The sequence below is a fragment of the Ambystoma mexicanum genome, chromosome 8 (assembly GCF_040938575.1).
Source record: "Ambystoma mexicanum isolate Mex_15411 chromosome 8, UKY_AmexF1_1, whole genome shotgun sequence".
Lineage (NCBI taxonomy): Eukaryota > Metazoa > Chordata > Amphibia > Caudata > Ambystomatidae > Ambystoma > Ambystoma mexicanum.
Genome location: NC_090929.1, coordinates 143,333,950 through 143,355,161, shown reverse-complemented (window position 1 = coordinate 143,355,161; position 21,212 = coordinate 143,333,950). Strand labels below are relative to the sequence as shown.

The 21,212-nt window shown below is 48.4% G+C and overlaps 1 protein-coding gene across 2 annotated transcripts in view; it reads right to left on the bottom strand.

The window, feature by feature from the left end:
• TTLL11 (tubulin tyrosine ligase like 11) overlaps window positions 1-21,212 on the bottom strand; it is a 1,410,454-nt gene that overhangs the window by 1,346,601 nt on the left and 42,641 nt on the right. The window lies entirely within an intron of this gene.

Here is a 21,212-nt window from a genome sequence, read left to right as displayed (position 1 = left end):
TGGTCCAACTCGAAAACATCCCTTGGTCTGATGAAAATCAATTCAGTGTTTTTAAAAAGTAGAAAAAGTGGGGAAATCTATTTGCAGATATTTTGTGCTTGCCGGCAAGTGCGTTAACAAATATACTGCAGCTGCGAAACCGGATTGGTTGATTTGGGTCTACAGATCAGCCCACGAGCACAGAAGTTAATAAAACAGATTTGATTAGTGATGGAATGAACATTTTTGAGTTGGCGGACAGGTTGGTCCATGGACCCCTGTGTGGGCGTCTGCAGATTATGTGCTGCTACAAATTAGAAAAGGGACATCAACAGCCTTCTGTGGCATAATGCAACAGTAGTAGTGCTAGTCTGTCCCTAGCAGGAGTAGAATTTTTTTTTAAACCAAGAATATAGTGAATTTTGCAATACAATCATGCACTCAGTGAGGGGTCAACACAGCCAATATACCTAAAGAAAGAGCTAGACAAATGTCACCATTGGCACTGTTGGGTATATTCTTATGTGAAGGGAGGATAGGATATGAGTTAACAATGTGAAATATGGTTGGGTAGTCAAAAGAAAAGAAAAGATAAAAGAAACAAAAACAAGTCAGGTGGGGCGCCAGACCCTCAGACTCAGCTCTGGTTTCGTACAATTTCTTTGAAAGATCTTTGGATCGGGATCCACGACTTTCTATATTTTCATGTTTTGCATTGCCATCAGAATATTCCTTAAACTAAAGTTTGTTAACTTGTACATTTGTAGATCTTTTATTTTTTGGAAAACATGCATTTAATTAGCATGCTTCAGTTACTTAAATAGTATATAACTATGTATGCTTCTTTCCCATAGATCCTAATATGATCCCAATTCCAATTGCTTGAGTTTCTTACAGGCAGGCTAGGAACTGCCCAGCTGAACAGTAGGAAATCACTGTGCTAGAATTCATACTAGTTTATATGGGAAAGCGTGGGTTGTTTTTCTAGTGCTTCATTTATGGCCCGTAGCAGGGTTTCTATCTAATTTCTGTAGTTCATTGGACTCCTTATAAAAACAGAAGACTTTGCATAGTAGTGTTACTATATTCAGTTGGTGATGTAAGGCTGAGGTTTGGGTTTAACAGTTAAAAGGATTGAATCTTGACTGGGCTAACTGGGCCTTTCATCCTGCGGAGGTTCATTAGTTGCTTACCAAAACTTTTAATATATCATTTAGTCATGTTGCTACAAAACTGCAAAAACAGGGATAGGAGGCACTGTATAAAAATAACTGCTACAGGATTCAACAATAAGCGATCAGGTAATTTTCTGCAAGATTCTTAAACAATTACACAATTCTTTTTTTCCATTGGAAGCCTGTGGAATAATTAGGCATGAGGTGCCGATTCTCACAACTTTAATGGCAGTTCCTGTTTTCTAGCCAATATCATACCTCAACTGTATTATCCCTTTAGAGAAGTCTTCCGGCAAAATCCTTTTTGAAAGCAGGTCAAAACATATATGATCCCATTAGCTTTTGGAAATCATTGTGATGTCCATCCCCATACCTACATATATAGCTGTGGTCCCAATTGCAAGTCAAACACGTGAATATGATGAACTATCGTCATGAAGAGATTTGTCAACCAACCTGCCTACTATGTTCTAGAGCACCAGTTTAATAATCACCAACATGTAATTATGGTTATGTTACATTTCTCTGTCTGTAATGTTTACAAAATGTAAATGTTTCACCTTCCTTGCCTTACAAAGAGACTCGATAATAACATTAAAAAGAAGTTAAAACTGTATTTGTTCCGCAATCTAACACTTTTGATGCAAGTGGTCAAAGTGAGAAGGAGCTATTGGACGGAGTACTACTACTTTTGATTTTTCTAATCGTTAACAGATCCACTACATTTTACAACTATTTTTACCATTCGGGAATAGTAATTTTTTTAAATTAAAGCATACCTCTTCATTTTACCACCCTACAGCAGTTACAGCTAAACTTAAATCCGTTTCACTGTTCATTCACAAAGCCTGAATGACATCTTAGACTGGAAGAACTCCATCTGGCTTTATCTTAACTATCGTAAATTGGTGGAGGTACTGCCAATACTATGAAATTCTATCTCGCAACACTTCATCTTTCCCTGATTTTGGAAAAACATATCAAGTTGTTATCTCAGGTTAGTTAAAGTTAAATGCTACGATGCTACATTTGATAACGGACCAGACCATTGCAACAGGATTTTATTTTAACTTTTATTGGCTACATCGGATTTGCCCCGTCATGCCAATTGACAACCGTGCAGTTATAGCAGGTGCCTTAGTGACTAGACACTTGATGTAATGTAGCAATCACCCCTGTGTCAGGCGGTTTACATGGCCAGTAACGTCCTGTCAGCTCAAATCTAGGAAGGGTCATCGGCCATTACCGGCCAAGTACTGTGGGGCTCCAATATCTGCCTGATTACACGTTTTGTACTTTACTTTTGTTTAGTTGATCTTGCACACCTCAGCGCACTTTCTCTCCTTCAGCCCGCTCCTGGGCCTCTCTCTCCCAGCCTCCTCCCCTGTGCCTGCCTTTCCCCTCCTATCTTCACTCTAATTGGGCATGTGGCTCCTGTAAGGTCCTCCACCCATGGCAGCCCCTCCACCCATACAGCCCCTGCAGAGAAGGGCCCAGATGCAAAGGGCAGCTCCCACAGTAGCAGCTCCAGAGGGAGTTTTCTGGTATTCGCCTTGGGAGCATGCAACACAGCCATCAACCATCAGCGACTGACAAAGGTAAGAAAAGTGCGGCCAGGGGGAACAGCCATTACTGATCCCTATTTATCTGTCCCTCCTCTCTTATTACTCCTATTAACTAAGCTTGTAGTCTGCTGCACGTAACAGTTTATGTGATTCATTGCTGGCACTAGGTGAATTGTGTTACTTGGCCATTGTGGGCTTACCCTCTTCAGGAAAGTAGCATCTGTGTGTTATTTTACAGTACTGTTGTGTTTAAAAATTAGGTTTTAACCCTCTTCTCGGAAAGTCGAATCTGTGTTTTTTTTACATTTGCTGTTGTGTTTAATAAAGTAGGATTTTCCCTCTATCCTGATAACTCGCTTCTAGCTGTCCTAGTCTTCTGCTGTATGATGTAACCTAGGCCTCTTCTCCCCTCTCCTTGACACTTGTGTCTTGCTTTCCTGGGTGGTGTAATTCGGTTTGTGCACTGCAGTTCTCCCTCTTAACCTATCTCCCCCCTTACTCTCTCAGCGCTCTTCCACAATGGTGCTTTCTATCTCCCCTATATTCTCTAACTGCTATTCTATCTCCTATCCTATCCCTCTCTCGAAGTCTGGAAGGAAAAAGTTCAAGAAGGATCTCCTGTCTCCAATCCAGGTCTGCCCATCAGTGACCCCTATGTCAACGCTTCTTCCAGGCATATTTTCACTGACATCCTCTTTGTTGTCCGTAACCTTTGGATTCCCCATATGGTTGCAGATCTCTCCCCTTTTTCTTCCTCTCCCATTAATGGTGACACCTGCTGGGAAGTACTACTGGCGCCCTTTCTGCCCTCTAGGGCCATTATTAATGCCCATCTAAATGGCACGGTCATGATCCAGGGCTCTCAGCCCAACCTCCACTTCCGTCTCTGATCAACTTCCTCCCTTCTCCCGTCACTCCTTCTGCCTCCGCTCTAGCCCCTCTGCAACCTTTGAGGGGTGAACCACACTCCAGTACCCCTCCTCAGAAGACCTTCAAACGTGGCAACATGCTCCACTTAGCTACACTCCACTCTCGCTCTGACATTTCCTTGAAGACCTTAACGTCCTCACTCTCACCAAGACGTGGTTCACTGCCAGCTCAGTCACAGGTTTTGACACCCTCCTCCCTGAGGGCTACATGATCCTCTCTAAGCGCAAGCCTAACCGGTCCGGAGAGTGTCTCACTGCTACTATCATACCCACGAAGGCCTACTCCTCTTTCGAATGCCTCATCTGCAGGCTTGGGGACTCTCCTTTCCTCTCTCTGACTCTGGCCACCATCTAGAGGCCTCTGGCCAGGTCTACCTCTTCCTCTCAGAGTGGGCTGACCTCACCTTCTCTCCTGGCCTCTACACCAAAGCTTCTCCAACTCAGAGCATTCAATATTCACCTCGACTCCCCAGGTGTGGCCTATGGACGTTTCCGCAACCTCTGATTCTCTTTCCCTCTCCATTCTTCCCTCCGGTCCGATGCACTCAGCCGGACACACCGTGGATGCTCTCATCTCTGCAGACATCCCCAACTCCAACCTTCTCATTATTCCTCTCCTATCCTCTCACCTGGACCTCCTGGGTTCCCTGGTAAGGATTTGCGTGATTTTTCCATCACAGAAAAGTTTGCATTTGAAATGTACGCACCTCAAAAGGTTTGTACATTTCCCATGCGACCATACACTGCAAACCACTACATACCCACACCCCCACCCCAACCAAACCCTACCTACCTTTTCTTTACACTGTGTCCCTGCGGCGTCAGTTCCTTTTCACTTCCGTGATCGTGAACCGGCGCTGCAGGGTCCTTTTTTTCTTCTCGGGGGTGTCCCCAGCAGCACTCTGCTCACTATAGTGAGCTGAGTGTTGCAGGGGACAACCCTGCCGCCCCATTTTCTTTTTTTTCCCCCTTTGTCGGGTGTGCAGCGGGGGTGTCCCACCAACCCCCGCTCACTATATTGTATAGTATGGTGAGCTGGGTGTTGCGGGGGAAACGCCCGCAGCCCCGGCAGTCTTTTTATTTTATTTTTTTTTACTTACCAAAAATGCATGCTACCAAAGGCTCGAACTTTTGGTGGTATGCATTTTTCAGACTTTGCGTAGAGTCAGACCGTTTTTTCTTCTTTTTTTTGGTCCGTACATACAATAGCCTGGCTAAGCCACCACCCATACAGCCAGTCTCCTTCTCTGTCATTTCATCCATTCTTATTCTCCTGGACAACGTCGACCATTTGCTCCTACTGGCGTCTCCTTCTTCCTTTGGTGTTGAGGGCTCGGTCCTTTCCTGGTTTCAATAATATCTCTCTCAACCTTTTCTGTCTCATAGGCTGACAAATCTAAATATTTTTTGCTTGCCCATGGAGTTCTGCAAGGGTCCGTCTTGGGCCCTTTTCTGTTCTCTCTTTACACTTCCGTTCTTGCTGCATTTATCTCTTCCTTTGGTCCGTCACGGCACTTTTATGCTGATGGCACAACTTTGCTTTTTTCTCTGAGATTCACCACACTCTCTCTGCTAGTCTTCTAGCCATCAAATCTTAGATGTCTTCTCACTAACTCACACTTAATGCAGAAAAAACAGAGGTTTTTTTTTCTCCCTGCCAACACATGTTCCCCTGCTCCTCCTCCGTCCTTTATATCCTTCCCCCCATACAAGCTTCCAATCTCATCTAGACTTGAAATCTGGGGCTCTATCCAGACTAACCTGTCCTTCTCTCACCACATTTCCCTAACATCGCGCGCTTGCCGCTTTCTTCTACACAATATCCGTAAGCCTGTCCATTTCTCACTTTTCAAGCTTCAAAACTGTGGATTTCTTCTTTGATCTTTTCCTGACTCTTCTACTGTTCCTCTGCTCTTTTTGGGCTCCCAACTTGTCGTTGTGCCCCACTAAAATCTGCTTTTAACTCATATTAGTCTCCTTTCTTTTCGAGATTCCTTCTCATCTTCCCTCGCTACTCTTGGCTGTCTATCTTTTCACTCTAATCTCATATTTACTTGAGTATGCCTCGTCTTCAATTGTTCCTATCTTTCTGTTTTAGTATCCTTCTATACCCCTTCTCGTTCTCTCCGCTCTTCCTCTCAATTTCTCTGGGTGGCACCTCTTCCCCCTTGTGCTCAATCTCATTTTTGTACTTTTACTCTTCTAGCTCCTCTACACTGGAACACCCTCCCACATTCCCTTTGTCCTTTCTGTCTATTCTTTATTTCGTAAGCCACTCAAGAGTCATCTTTTTCAACATGCTTGATTGATTGTTTTTCTATTGTTTATGCTTATCCATTTTATTGTACCGTTCCCTATTCTCTGTACAGCGCCTTGGTTTAAGGCCCTATATAAAATATAAATAAAATACAAATGAAGCGAGTGTCAGTTGCTGCATTTGCCAACACCTTCACTTCCCCTCCTACTTCTACCATTGAATCTCACTCTGACACGGCTCTTACTAACCTTCAACTCTCCATCTTCAACACTCTGGACAGCTTTACCCCTGTCATGAGGATCCGGATAAAACCTGCATCCTAGTGCAACTCTTGTTATGACTCCGACCTGAGCTCTCTGAAAACCAAGTGCAGAGCGGAAGTGGCAGGCTTCAAGCACATCCTCTGACAAACTGTCCTGCAACCGGCCCAAAGGCAATACAGACTTTCCATCTGCTCGAAGAAGAGGTCCTATAGCATCCCTTGGGCCACTAACAACACAGCTTATCTTTTCAAAATCTGCAAGGAATTCGCCAATCCTACTGCAGTCTCCATTTCTCTTCTGCCTTCCCTGGCCCTCTGCACTTCTCTGGCCTTTCACTCCTTTACTAAAACTCAAGACATCCTGTACTGTCTCTCCTCTACACCACACCCTTCTCCCTCAGCTTCTCCTTCACCCGCTCTGACCTCCCTTGCCCCCCCCTTCCAACCTACTATCCTCTTTCTCTCCCACATCACTTGGTGAGTTTTCTAGACAAGTCCGCTCTATGACAGTGGTGCTACTCTGCTCCTCCAGAACTATCAATGACTCCAGGGCTCCAGCCTTGGCTGATTTCTGCAATCACTCCTTTGCCACTAGATCCTTCCCTTCACTCCTCAAACACTCCCTTGTGCATCCTCTCCTCAAATAGCCTTCTGCCGCCCCTTCCTGTTTGGCTTACTACTGCCCCATCTCCATTACCCCCTTCCTGGGCAAACTCTTGGATAAGTTGGCCATCTCCGAGCTAATCCACTGCACTGAATCTGTTGGTTGTCTCCACGTCCAACAGTCTGGCTTCAGAGCTGCCATCGGCACGTGAAGACTTGCTCCATAATCTCGACTCCCACTCTCCATCCATTCTCATCCTTCTTGGCCTCTCCTCTGCCTTTGACAGAGTCAAATCATGCCACAATTATAAATCAGCTCTGTGATACCCTAGATATGACAGACCTAGCTCTGGACTGGCTGACCTACTTCCTCTCTGAACGACCTTCCCAGGTTCAACTGGGCCCTTTTCTCTCCTCCATCTCACTCTGCACTTGTGGTGTCCCTCAGGGCTCTATTCGCTCACCCTGGCTTTTCAACATCTACCTTGCCTCTCTAGCCCACTTGAACTCTGCCTTCGCTCCTAACTTCCAGTGTTATGCAAACTCACAACTCTCCTTCAAGCTTCCCTCCTCACCCTCCTCTCTCATACCTAACTGTATGTCTGCTATTCAGCCATGGTGCACTACTAACGATCTCTGCCTTAATGCCAGTAAGACTGAGATACTTCTCATTGGGACTCCAGCTCCCTCCTTTCCCCCTACACTCTGGCTGCCCCCTACATGGGCCCCCTCGGGATCTTGTGAGGCAAAATAACCTTGGTGTCATCTTCGACTCCTCTCTCTACTTCTCTCCTCACATAACAGACCTTTCCAAGAAGGCTAACTTTCAGCTTCACCTCCTCAGAGGATCTTCCCCACCCCAGAAGCTCCATGTCTCCAGAGATCTGGTCCTCTCCAGGATGGACTACTATAACAGCCTCTTGCTCAATCTACCCAACTCCTCCCTTCGTCCCCTTCAACTAATCCAGAATAGGACTGCAAGACTTACCCTTGGCCTCAAGTTCAGGGACCGCATCTCTCCAACCCTAAAATCTCTCCCCTCTGCATCATCCACAAGGCTTTCTGGGGCCTGAAACCTGCTACATCCAACTCCCTCTCCCTAAATACCTCCCTGCTAGAACCCTTAGGTCTTATAGCTCCAACTCTCTGCAGATCAGACGAATCTCCAAGCAGCGTGTGTAGGGTAGAGCAGTCTCCTCTGCAGGTGCCTCCCTCTGGAATAGACTCTCTGCCCCTGTTACGCTCACCTTGTCTCAGCGGGGGCGTTGGGGCACGGTTGGAGCCTTCCCTTGGCTCCTCGTAATCGCCCTCCCCTCCTGGTAGCGACTGGACCTGCTGCTCGGGAGATGGGTGTTGCCCCCCGAGTGAAGAGGAGAGGCAATGAAAATGGAGTGGGGCTTTCGTGACTTCCCCCAGCCCTTTCGTACCAAAATATGGTGTGCAAGCGCTTTCCCATATAAGTTCACCTGTAGTTGTCTAATGTTGAGCTATCGTCCTGCTTTTCCTAGCAACGGCGCGTAGAACGGACCAAATTACTTCACTGGTCCGTGGGCGAGTTGATCCAGATCAGCTGCGACCAATCCATTTATAAGGTAAGTCTTTTGTTATGACTATAGTTCGATTAAACTGTCTGTATTTCGTCTAATAATAATTCTTGCAATGTCTCATTCCATTTCCATAGGTACGGAGAAATATGTCTTGACCGAAGAGAGTCTGGAAGACCTAAGAGGCTGATGGAGTTTCAACAGCGACAGGTAAATTGGTCTTTATAAGGGAACTCAAGTCTCTTGTATGGTACAGCCGTGCAAGCGATATGCATAGGAGTTCTAACATGTTCTTATTTTCCTCGTAGGTGCAGGCCGACTATCAAGAATGGTGTCCAGATTCTCAGTGAAGTTTTGCGGTTGCTGGATGGAGACTCCGACTCTGACCGTGATGGAATGCAAGTCCGGCACAGGCCACGACAAGTTGCAGGCAAGATGAGCACTCAGCGATGTAGCGGCTTGCAGCAGGCAAGGTGCAGTGATGTAGCGGCTGACAGCAGGTAAGATGCGCCTACGGCGATGGAGTAGTTGGGGTGAAGGCGCTTGCGCGATGTAGCGGTAGACTGCAGGTAAGAAGCGCTCTCAGGAGTATCTTCAGGATGGAGCTATTGGGAGTCCAGTGATGCACAGGTAAGCATGGCGGAGAGCGTTACGCTGCTGAAAGCAGAATAAGACGAAGCGAGGGCACGTGGATGGGCTGGCGTTATATAGGCTGGCTCAGGCCCCTCCCTTTAGCTCTGCCTACTGACTCCACCTTGCCCTTCTTTGGGACTGTAGCACGTGCCTTCCAGTTCTGTTCTATGGCCACGCCCGGCCCAGCTGCACAGGCCCTTGGCATAGAGTGTGCAGAGCACACTTTTACATGAGCCTGGCGCCAGAAACACCAAGACTGGGTCCAATGGGACCCTGGGGATGGGGGAAGGACTGGCCCCTTGACTAGTGGCCATGACAGCCCCCCTCAGACTTGAGCCGGATCTCCTTAAGTTCAGGAAGCTTCTCAAGACCCTCCTTTTCTCTTCCTCCCTCCTTGCCTCCCTCCCCTCTCCCTTGCTAATTTGTCTCCCCTCTGCCTGGTTCCTTCAGATTTGTTACAGGGCACCAGGCCCTCCCCTACCAGTCAACCCCTGCACTTCGTTGATTTCCCCCCCCCCTCCAAACCTGCACTTGCCCTTCTGGGCTCCCTCCCCTGCACTAGCCTAGCTAGGACTGCAACCTCCCCCCCCCCTTCGCCCTTCCAGCCTCGCACTTAAATTGTGGTTGTTTCTGCCCTGCACTCTCTTCCCCCTGGGTCCTGTCCACCTGTCCTTCACCGGCACTCGTTTTTACCCTCCGGCACTCCCCTCACCGACTCCCCTGACTTCTATCACTGCACTTGCACAAACCAAACGTCACATAGCCTAGTAGAACCGTTCCGTTGTGTCATCCCTGTTCCACCCCCTTTGTCTTGTTGCGTCTTGAATCACGTTGTGTATAGGTGCATTATAAAAACCCAATAAATAAATACATGTACACACCCCTGAGTAGTGGGTGATGGCTATTTACACCAGGGGGGTTCACCTGGGGTGTATGGGCTCCACATGTATTGCGCAACCCTAATCTCCCGTTAAAAAAATAAAGATGGCCACCATAGGAAAAGCGGTGTAGTCCCTTTTCTATTTCCGTGACGGCCACAAGTAGGAGGAGCGCCGGGATTGCAGTACAAAGCTGCGGGTCAGGGGGTAATTAGGGAGGAAGGGGTGTTGGGAAAGGGTGCGGGATACCTTTCAGAGAGGAGAGGGCCTGGTAACGCAACACTGCCTCCCCACAACAACTGGGGAAGGGCATCGGGTGGCTGGAAAAAGTGGGAGGTACAGAGTGTTCTCACCTCCTTTTCCAGTCACCTGATTGGCAGAGCACCCTTCCACGTGTGCAAATGGACACCGACATGCTTCAGGACCACAGACTATTCATCACAACATCACCATCCCAGTCTGCCACTCAGTCAAAACACTCAGAGTATACTTAGATACTAACCTAAGCATGTCCAGGCAAATAAGCGCAATCGCTACCTCTGCAGCCTACTACTCTAACCTCATCAATGCCACCAGACTGTTCTTATCCACCACCAACTGTCTGACAATTGCGCGAGCCATCATAGGCTCAAGGCTAGATTACTGTAATGTACTCTATACAGGAACCTCAACCAAAAACCTGGACAAACTACAAACCATTTAGAATAAACGCCCTCAGCGAATCATTGGGCCTCTCCAAAAGAAAACTTATCTCTGCAGCCAGACAACAAGCACACTGGATGCCTGTCCGCCAGCACAGTGTTCAAAACACTCGCCATCACACATAAATGAGTGCACCACACTGCACTTCCTTACCTATCCCACAGAGTCATCCTGCCTCCAACTGCAAGACCCATTAGAACACCATATGCTAACCTAATGCCGGTCCCAAGAATTAAACACGCAAGATGCGTTGACGCTAGCTTCCCATTCATTGCCTCTAGACACTGGAACTCACTGCCTCACTCCATCAGAAGTGAACCCTCTCATCTCGTTTGCCGCAAAGCCATCAAAACCAGACTGTCTAAAAGCATACACACAACCAGTTACTCTTATCTAGAATCACCTCATCATTCCGACTCCGATTTCCCTTAACCTAGCAAACTGTATTCTATATGACTGCAGCTCAAATGTAACCCTGCTGCCTCCCATACATATTCAAACTATTAATTTATACGGAGTCAAACATTGTAACTAAGCCCGCATTCTGTAATGAGATAAAGAAATGTAAACAAGACTGTTGCAGGCTAATGTAACCGAACCGCCCACTCGTTTAACAGCACCTTGATGTCCCTGGGCTGTGTGAGCGCTTTATAAATGCAAATAAATAAAAATCCCTCAGACTCAGTCAGAACAAAGATAAAAAGATAAAAAGATGTCTAGTATTGGGGTCCAGGCTTTGTAATAAATCACCAAATTCAATTAATGACAGCACACATTTTTCTAGTGCTAGGCCCCCGTTGAAGCAGTTGCTGTTCAGGTGTTAATTATGGGTTTCAGCACGGAACTCATGATTAACACCTGAACAGCACTTCAGCAGAGTTAAGTTCAGCGAGTAGAGGCGATTGACTTCACCAAGGCTCAATATAAATGTTCCAACTGGCGGACCAATTTAGAGAAATTAATGAAAAACAATACAGAGGACTTCCTTCTTTTGCCTAGTCCACGCACTTGGCAATCAACTTTGAAGAAGGATGGGGACGCCTACCGCCCCCACCCCTCCTACTAAATTCATGACAAGGAAGAAGCCCAGGAAACATCACAATCACCCATTCTATTTCAGACGAATTCCCAACGGACCCATGATTAACAAGTACATTGAGATGTATCCCCTCAGTCAGTCATACCGATCGAGGGACATACAGATCTACCCATGTGTGGATGAAGAGCCACAGGCTAGGATCAAAGACATCTGTTGGGATGTCTTGGACTAAACACCAGGAAGCCATGTTGCTGGCGTCGTTAGAGACACCACGACATAGCAGCGTTGGACATGAAGCACACGTGCCATCCGCACTTCGGGACACAAACACGCATTTGAATACATGAAAAACACGAGCGTACAGTTCGATAGTTAAAGGACAGACACATATACATACTATCATTGCTTAACTATTTTTGCCATTAGCCAAATGCTGCAAGGCAGAAACTGCATGGACAAGAGACCCTGAGCAAGGCTTGCAGATGCTTACACGCGAATAACGCTATGGAACTGCAGGAGCCCCTATGGGACCTCACAGAGCCAAGTGTGACTAACCTATGGAAATGTAGCACAGCATGGACATTGTAGAAACCACATTATAAGGTTTAGGAAAATTACAGCAGGCCTCAGGACTCGTAGCAAGAGACGAGCTGAGCTGATTCAGGATACAGAGAGCAAGACGTGAGAGACAGGACCCGCAGCCAAGGCCAAGAGATACGGATGACATTCCAATCCCCAGACGACAAAGGGACCAGCTGTAGAAAATACTAATATTTCCTCATAATTCTGAGCTGTACTGATCAGCATGTGACGCGGCCGAAGCAGACAATGGACAGCGATCAGCAGTGGGAAAGGAGAGCTGGTCCAAGGCATGCAGACACAGACTGACAAGTATGCAACAAGTGTTTCGCCGATCAGGAGTGCACTCTCAGTATCTAAGGTGATACGCACAAGTATAATACAGACACATAATCATTCTTATTATAGTGAAGACGTACACAGTGAGCTGAGAATGCGTGCTAAGAATCTTTGCAGATCCCAGGCCTGGGGACGGCAGCTCTAGCCAGTTTAGTACCCTAGGGGTGGGTAGCAACAGACAAGAATCAATGGCAAGTCCACAACACTGCAACAATATTATAGTTAGTGACTTGGGGATGGAACAGGCCAGCCACCTGACGTGCAAGGGCCAGTAGAATAACATCTATAATGTCCGCTATAGGTGGAGGAATACTCAAAACCCAATCACTTGGCCCCAGATAGGTTTTCTGGAGAAGGGCCCAAGTTGTGATGTTGTGCTGATGCCATTTGGAAGTAAAACCAGCCTGCAAGCCGAGGAAGAGCGAGAAGTGCATGTAAACTTTCTGTTCCTGTGCTGATTGCTGTTGGTTTTGCCTGTAATAACTGCAGTTTGAACTTGCCGTTGACTGAGTCCTCCGTATATCCTGGAGGAGGGTGTTGGGCCCTCCAAGTCCACAGACTTCCAGTGTCCCTCTGGCATACCTGGGGGTCCATCCCCAACAAGTTGGTAGCAGAGGTGATGGTTCACTGCGCCAGCACAGCACCAGGTCGTCTCCTCCACCACCAAACTGAGAGGCTGCAGGACCCTTGCATATTTCGAGAAGATGGGAAAATGCGTGCCTCTGCAAAGGCTGTCAGGAGTCCCTTAGAAATCATCCTGCCCAAAGTCAGCGAGTAGTCCAAGCGGACCAGGATGGGCAAGTGAGCACCTTGAAGAGTTTGTGGCAGCAGCCGAGCAGCGCCAGCAGACCACAGAGTGTAACTATTGACCCAGTTTAACGGCAACTGTGGGTATGAGGGAGTGTATTGAGTATTAACATCTAGTATTGTCAAAGTATTGTCTTGTATTGTCAAAGTTAGAAGGGACAGGAGCGGAGGTAGGAGTCCTATGTTTAGGGCACATTCGGTTTTAGAGGTAAACTGTTCTGGCGATTAACCTAGACTATTGACTCAAGGGTACAGATGACAGAAGTTGTGTAAATGGTGGCATTCCTGTGGGTTGGGCATTTTAGCTCGGGTCATAGACGACGGTATCCATGTACGGGTTAGCAAGGGAGCTTGTCTAGATTGCGGAAGACTGGTTAAGTCTCCTTGAGTGAGACGTTTAGCATGCTAGTCGACGCAGCAGGTGCAGTAGGAGCACAATAAAATGTTGGTATACCCTGCCTGGAGGCAGGAAGACAGCTCTGGGTTTTTTGTGTGGGTTGGGAGTAATGGGCTATTACAGTGTACGCGCAGTACTTTATTTTTCTGCACTACCTTGTTTAGATTGGTGACATCACCCATAGGTTTGCACATAGGACACGGAGAGCACAAGACGGTGAGGGGCTATTATTGGAAACTTGGGATTGGCAGACGAGGTGAGTAGGGGCAGTGCAAGGAAGGCGCATGCACACGATTGTGGGTGTGCCCTAGCGGCAGCGATTGCGAAGGAGGGGTGGTGCGCGGAGCACACCTGATATGTTGTGGAGCCAGAGAGGCTTGTAGAAACTGAAAAATATTGCCATTATATTGTACCTTTCTTCCTGAACAGCGGACTATCAAAACCCTCGACTTGAGGTCAAGTAAAGGTACTGAATATGTATCAGAGTTAATGCAGGGGGGGGGGGGGGGGCACGCCCCTTCAGCACCGCCCTTACAGGGAGAAGATTTGCAAGTATACCATAGAATGGTCCAAAAGTACAGAGGGAAAGTTAACTAAAGCATGGCCACCTTGTGGATGTTTCTCCAAAGACGTACAGCAATCACAACTGACACGCATACAAAGAAGTTAACAAAACTCATGGCCATATCCGAGTTGTGGGGAGGGCGATGAGGATGCAGCGAGGCATCAGTGGATGCTGAGCCAGCAGGAGGTGAAGGAGCCATGGGCTCACCACTATACTAAGGAGGAGAGGCCAAAAGGCACAGGGCAGCCAGCTGAAGATCAAGAGGCAAGCAGCAAGGTGCAGAAGGACACGAGGGAGGAGCTCAGGGGCCTAGCCACAAACCAAATGGTTAAGAGGACAGATACTCCTGAAGCTGCAAGGGAAAACAGGTGGTGAGGCAAAGGGGCAACTAAGGCAATGGAGGGTCTGAAGAGAAGCAGCAAAGCGTTAGAGTGGGCATAGATAATGGATGAGGAGAACAAGAGAGAGAAAGAGAAAGAAAGGATAGGGAACGAAGGAGGGAGGAGAAGGAGCGCATGGAAAGGGAACAAAAGAGAATCGAAAGAGACAGAAGAAAGGGAGCTGAGCAAGAGCAGCAGGATAGAAGGACGAGGGAAGTGGAAGAGATCGAAAGGCGAAGAGGAGTAGCAGAGCAGGAGAAACGCAAGTTAGCTGAGTGGGAAAAGAGGAAGTTACAGTTGGATAGATGGCAAGGGAACGAGCGCGCAGGGAGGACGATGAGCGAGCCAAAAGGGTGGTACCCCCCTTCTGGGAGGAGGATATGACCAAGGTACCCAGCACCCTATGGACCACAAGTCCGTATGACGTGTGTACATAAAGAGCATAGGGGGAGTGAAGATCAAGCTGAAGCCAGGAGCAATTATACCAATGTCCAGAAAAAGTAGGCACCCCTCAATCATGAGGCAATGTACTTTGTTGGCCGAAGACCAACCGCCTCATGTGTTTAGTATTAGAAATATATAGCCATAAGCTTGAATGAAGTGCGGCCATTTTGAAGTGACTGAAATCAATCGCCATTTTGTTTTCCAACGTTTGCCTTTTGCTTTCTGTTAAAACTGCTTTGCTGAAAACCTATTCTGCTCCACTAGTACATTATTGTTCATGTAAAGTATAAGGTTGCGAGAGACTTGTTGAAACATAATGCAGCAACCCAGACAGAAATGCCTGGTCTCCTCCCTCACAAATCCTTGGAAGTAAGCAGAGAGACATTCTAATCAGTACACAGGTGCCAGCTAGTCTCGTTAATACAGTAGAAATGTTAGAAGCGAACATTAAATGGCTTGAATTATCCTCTTCTTTGCGGCCCCCCCTTTCCTGGGCCCTGTAGAGCCCCGGAGAGCAAGTTGACCCCCAGTACATGAATAGAAACTAGGAGATAGCGAGGCCTGGAATGTGTCTCTCCCCTGCATGCAGCTTGCTTGCAGAGAACAGAAGCAGTGTGTTCTTATAACAAAGAATAGTGTCTGCAGGCTCATGAAATTGCAAACTGTTGCTAAATAAATGTTTGAAGGTGTCATACTCGTCACAATTGTCAATCATTGTCCCAATTCAAAGGAAATACATTAGGGGCGGTATTGAATGCGTCACCACTAATTGTAAGATGCTTGCTTGTCACCACTGATTATAAGATGCTTGCTTTGTATATATTTAACTGTTGTACGATTCTCGTTCTCTTGCGTACCCCGGGGTCTGGAAACACACGTCACAGGGCATGGGACCCAGTTGGCCAACTGAGACTATTTGCTTTGCAATAAACCCTAGCTTTTGGGAATACAACCTTGTGTCTGGCGTATCAGTTCGTGTGTGGTGATTGTGCCTTGTTTCCATACGCGAGGGTCCCTTAGGGGCCCCTTCAAGATGGCGCCCGAAAAGGGACCCTCTCCCACTTGTTCCATTGTGTACGTTGTAAAATAAGGAAGGCGTAGAGAACGGCGAGGACGGGACGATCAAGCCCGGATCAAGAGGTGTTCGGGGTATCCCTGTGAAAGTGATGAGACTCCTTTGCAGATCTGCACACAACTGATCCCCGATTGACGTGTCCGGCCAGACAACAAGGAGGCGAGGGTCCCGAAACGAGGCAGAGTGAGCCAAGATACGCAGACACATTGTCATTGGTTGCGTCAGTATATGGACGAACTGCGTCTTAAAAGACGATTTGACTGATCAGGTGAGTCTTGCCCCGATTCAAAGTAACCCTGATATTGGTTGAGAGTTGATTTTGCAAAATCAAACACCCAGCGTAAGGTTGATTAGCCGAGGGTAAGGTTAAAACATGCCTGGGGATTTTCCACTTTAGCAGGATTGTTCCGCTGCGGTAGACAATCTTTGGAAACTGGCCAGGTCGCGCCACCCGAAGGGTCACCCGCGTATGAGATGTATGTAAAGTATGGTGTGGGAGCGATAATGTTTTATGAGACTTGGCATAGGCAAACCAGAAAAGAGGAAGACCTGCAATGGCCGAATCACGGGAGTTTTGAGATTTCAAGAATAGATAACTTGGAGAAGGTGTTAATGAAAAAGAAAACACGTCCTGCAGCATTTGATATGCTTCGGGACTGGAGAAGGGAAACTATGCTTCGTTGGAGAAGTAGGGAGAAAATACGCGCAAGCATAAGTCGAAAGCAGAAAGAGTGAAAGAAAAAGGAGGAGGAGGAATGGAATGATAGTTTGAGAAAATCAAATAGACGTGGTCAGTTGAGTATAGGTAAATTATACCCACAACAAGAGTTGCATTCATCAGATGAATTGATATATAAAATATTGACTGATACAAAGCGAGGCCCAAGGGGAGAGACTAAAAAGACTGTGGCCCTCATTACGACCCTGGCGGAAAGTAACTGACATGACCGCCATAGCGTAAATAGCGTTTCCGCCATTGCACGATGGAGCAAAGTGCGGCCAATCCCGACCCATCGGGCACGAGCACCACGCCATGGCGGAAATGCAAAGTCCGCGATGGCGGAAATGACCCCAAAACGGCCCATACCGCCGTCGTACAGCGCCCTAGGTGCAATTCCGCCACCCATAATTAGCGGTCACCGTAATGAGCGGTCAGCGCAAATTACGGTCACCATAAATATACGGAAACGGAAGTAAAAACATGGGGCCGGAACGGGAAACAGGACGCCGTACACCTATAAAATCAGAATCCCAACACAACCATTAAAAACCGACCCTGAGACACATCCCAACCCGTTAGCCACCCCATAATAAAAAAGAAAAATGGGAAAAGTTGCTAAAAAAGCGTGCGATTGCAAGCGGCAGGTCCACTTCTCCCATGAGGAACTCACCGTGCTCACAGAGACCCTCCAGGAGAACGCTGCCGTCGTCTTCTCGACGCAAATGACCAGGACGGCACTTGCGAACAAGAAGGACATATGGGCCCTGGTGGCACAGCGGGTAAGTGCGGTGGGGACCGCACCCCGCAACCCACAGCAATGCAGGAAGCGATGGGACGACTTGCGGATACGCGTCCGGAGCATACTTTCAGCCAACCGCAACATTGCCACAGCTACCGGGGGAGGATCTGATTCACCCATCAAGTTGACCCCCTGGGAAGAAATCTGTGCCTCCACCATTGAATGGAGAGAATGGAGAGCATAGAGGGAGTCGGAGGGATGGAGAAAGGAGTGCAGACATCCGAAGAATCAGGTAGGTGGGCCAAATTAAACAACGCTAAATCCACAAAGTCCAATCATGTGAAGCACCATGTGTCCCCATAGTGCAATAGAAACACATGTCCAGGAGAACGTCCACATACATTGCCATGATAGCGCCCTGTAAAAGTCAGATTAAATACATAAATAAGTAAAAATCCTAAAAACACCCTCTGCATGTGCAGCATGCACACCCTAACTGCAGGCTGCAAAATAACTGCACCCTCAATCCACACGAAAATGAGACCTCCCCCAAGGCCCTGACCCAAATCACCCTCAGGTACCACCCCAATGCATGTGATACATTGCCATTCCAATTACAACAGACCCATAAATAACGCTTGCCCTCCTTTACTCCACTACAGGGTCCGAATCAAACGACGAGCTTCAGGACACCCCTACCAGCACACCTGCAAAGAGGGCCAAGACCAACGGCCAAAGACCCTCCACCTCAGCTGCACGGATCAAGACACGTCAGCAGCACGAATCGAGTGGCAGCACACTGGAGGGGACATCAACAGGCACCCCAGCAGCCAGCAGGTCCACAACAGCAGCACCACAGGTCCCCCCAATGGATGCCACAGAAGGCACTGCTTCTGGTGGCAGCAGCACCATAGGTGACACTGCTTTCATGCCAGCATGCTCCGACACAGAAAACGGTGCTGTAGATGTAGGATCCATCCATGACCTGTCCCAATCCCCCTGTATGTTTCATCCCGTACACCATGAGGAAACCACGCAGGGGCACCCACAAGACGACGACTGGCCAACCCCCACAAGGCCTGTGGCAAGGCAACATGAGGTGATCAGCCCCTCTGTGACACCACCGCAAACGGGCATGGCCCAGCAGAGGCAACAGTCCCTCGAGCAGATGATAGTGCAACAGCAGCAACTGGCCACGCTCCTCAAGGAGCATGCTGATGAATCTGGGGGGTCTAAGGCAGCCATTGAAACATCTACTGAGACACTTAGGGCAGAAATGGAGCGAAGTACAGAGACACTAAGGGCACAAATTGAGGGAAGCACCGAGAGCCTGAGGGGGGAACTGCATGCGACGTCCAAAGATGTATGTGGTGAACTTGCCGCTGTGCGCCGTGTGCTCACTGAGCTCTCACAAACCCTTAGGGACATGCATGGACGTGAGCAGGCAGAGACATCATCCGTTGCAAGTTCCGTCCAGGGCAGCCCCCAACGCAGATCTGGGAGGAACCTGCGCTCCACAGGCAGGGGTGCCCCTGATACCCGGAGAGGGGGCTTGCAATAGCGTCTGACCAATGACAATGAGCATCTCTGGACACTGGTGTTCTGGGGGGAGGTAGGAGGGTGGAGGGGGTGTGTAGGGTTCTTCCGGGTGGCGGGTCGATTGGGTGTGTAATACCATTTCACATTTGCAATACATATATACACATTAATCCAATGAGATGTGTGGACATTGATCTTTGTGTACGAGGCCTTTCTTGGCGTACAGGCCACATTGTGCATGTTCCCGACACACACAGTGCTACAAGTCCCGTGTCCATGTAACAGCCACCAGGCGTGAGTACTAGAAGCATGCATCTATGATATTCTGACGAATCTCACGGGCCTCCTGTGCCTCGCGGACTCCTTGAGGTGCTGCCACATCCCCACCCTCATCATGACCATCTTCAGGTGCTTGCAGTTCTGCGTCAGGGGGCATGGCCACATTTCTACGTACGCACATGTTGTGTAGCATTACACATGCCATGACCATCTTTGCAACCTTCTCATGGCGGTACAGGAGTGCCCCGCCAGACCTGCTGAGGCAGCGGAAACGAGCCTTCAGTAGGCCGAATGCCTGTTCTATGACTACACGGGTACGTGAGTGGGCATGGTTGTAGTCCTCCTCATGCTGGTTCTGTGGGTTCCGGATTGGTGTAAGGAGCCATCTCTTCAGTGGATACCCGGCATCACCTGTATGTGGACAAAGAAGGATGTTTGTGGAATAACATTGCTACGTACGCATCCCCCCCCCTTCCTGCCACGTCATTGACGCATCACCTACCCCACATTCACATGCATTAAATGAGACTCACCGAGTAGCCAGGATCGGTGCCCTGCGTGTCGCTCCATGTAGCGTGGTACTGTAGAGTTCCTCAAGACCATAGAGTCATGGGTTGATCCTGGAAATCGGGCACAACAATATGTAAAGATCCTGTTGGAGTCACACACCATTTGTACATTGATAGAATGATATTGTTTCCGGTTGCGGTACTGGACCTCCATGGCATGTGGGACAACCAATTCCACATGGGTGCAGTCGATGGCACCAATGCAACCCGGTATGCCGCCAAGTGCATGGAATCCCACTTTTGCGTTTGTGAGCTCCTGCTCCGAGCGTGGTAAACAGATGTAGTCGTCTGCGTGCTTCAGGAGGGCATCAAGCACTTGGAATAGTGTCCGTGACAATAGTGGCTGTGAAATGCCATGCAACTGTCCGACTGTGTGCTGGTAGGTGCCTGTGGCCAGGAAGTGGAGTACAGACACCACCTTCAGTAGGGGTGGGATGGCGGTTGGGCTATCTATCAGTGGGATGGCGGTTGGGCTATCTATCATGCTGACAAGGTCAGCGTGTGTCATGTCGACAATGGCGGTTATGGTGTCCCGGTCCAAACGGTAGAGAGTGTGGATCTGCTCAGCAGTGAGGTTGAACGGATTGGCACGGAGGCGTGGGATTGCGGGCTGCCTGCGTGGTGGTAGTGGCTGTGCTGGTGGGCCTTGCTGCCCCTGCCTTGCCCTCCTCCTCCTCCTCCTGCGTCTCCTCTGTGCGGCCGGTTGTTGCAGTCGTTGTTGTTCGTCTTCTTCTTGAAGTTGGAGTACTTGCAGTGCTATCAGGTCCCCCAGGCCCAACATCGCTAGTCCTGTCGGTAGCATTTGGGAGTGGGTGTGGTTGTGGGAGGGGTTTGGGTGTGCAATTTATGTGTTTTCAGGCTGTGTAGCCTCCACCTGTGGTGATTCATTTCACCTGTGCCAGCTGCAATTACTTTTGGGCGAGCACGTCCCGCACACAACGCTGCTATTTGACGCATGGCATCTTGCAATTACAATCATGTATATGATCCCGATGGCAGTGAAATATTGGTAAATATGTTGATTCTGCTATGGTCCCATTGTTTCACATACTATTTCTGCAGTCGCGGACAAACTTGTGAAGGGTCAGTGGAATGTAGTACTCGATCAACGGTGGACCCTCATGCAGCACTGTACCGACGTTCACCAACGGGCGGGGAGTCCCATTAGTGATTGAAGCCAGTTGCCATTTTCACACACAGCCGCACTACATAG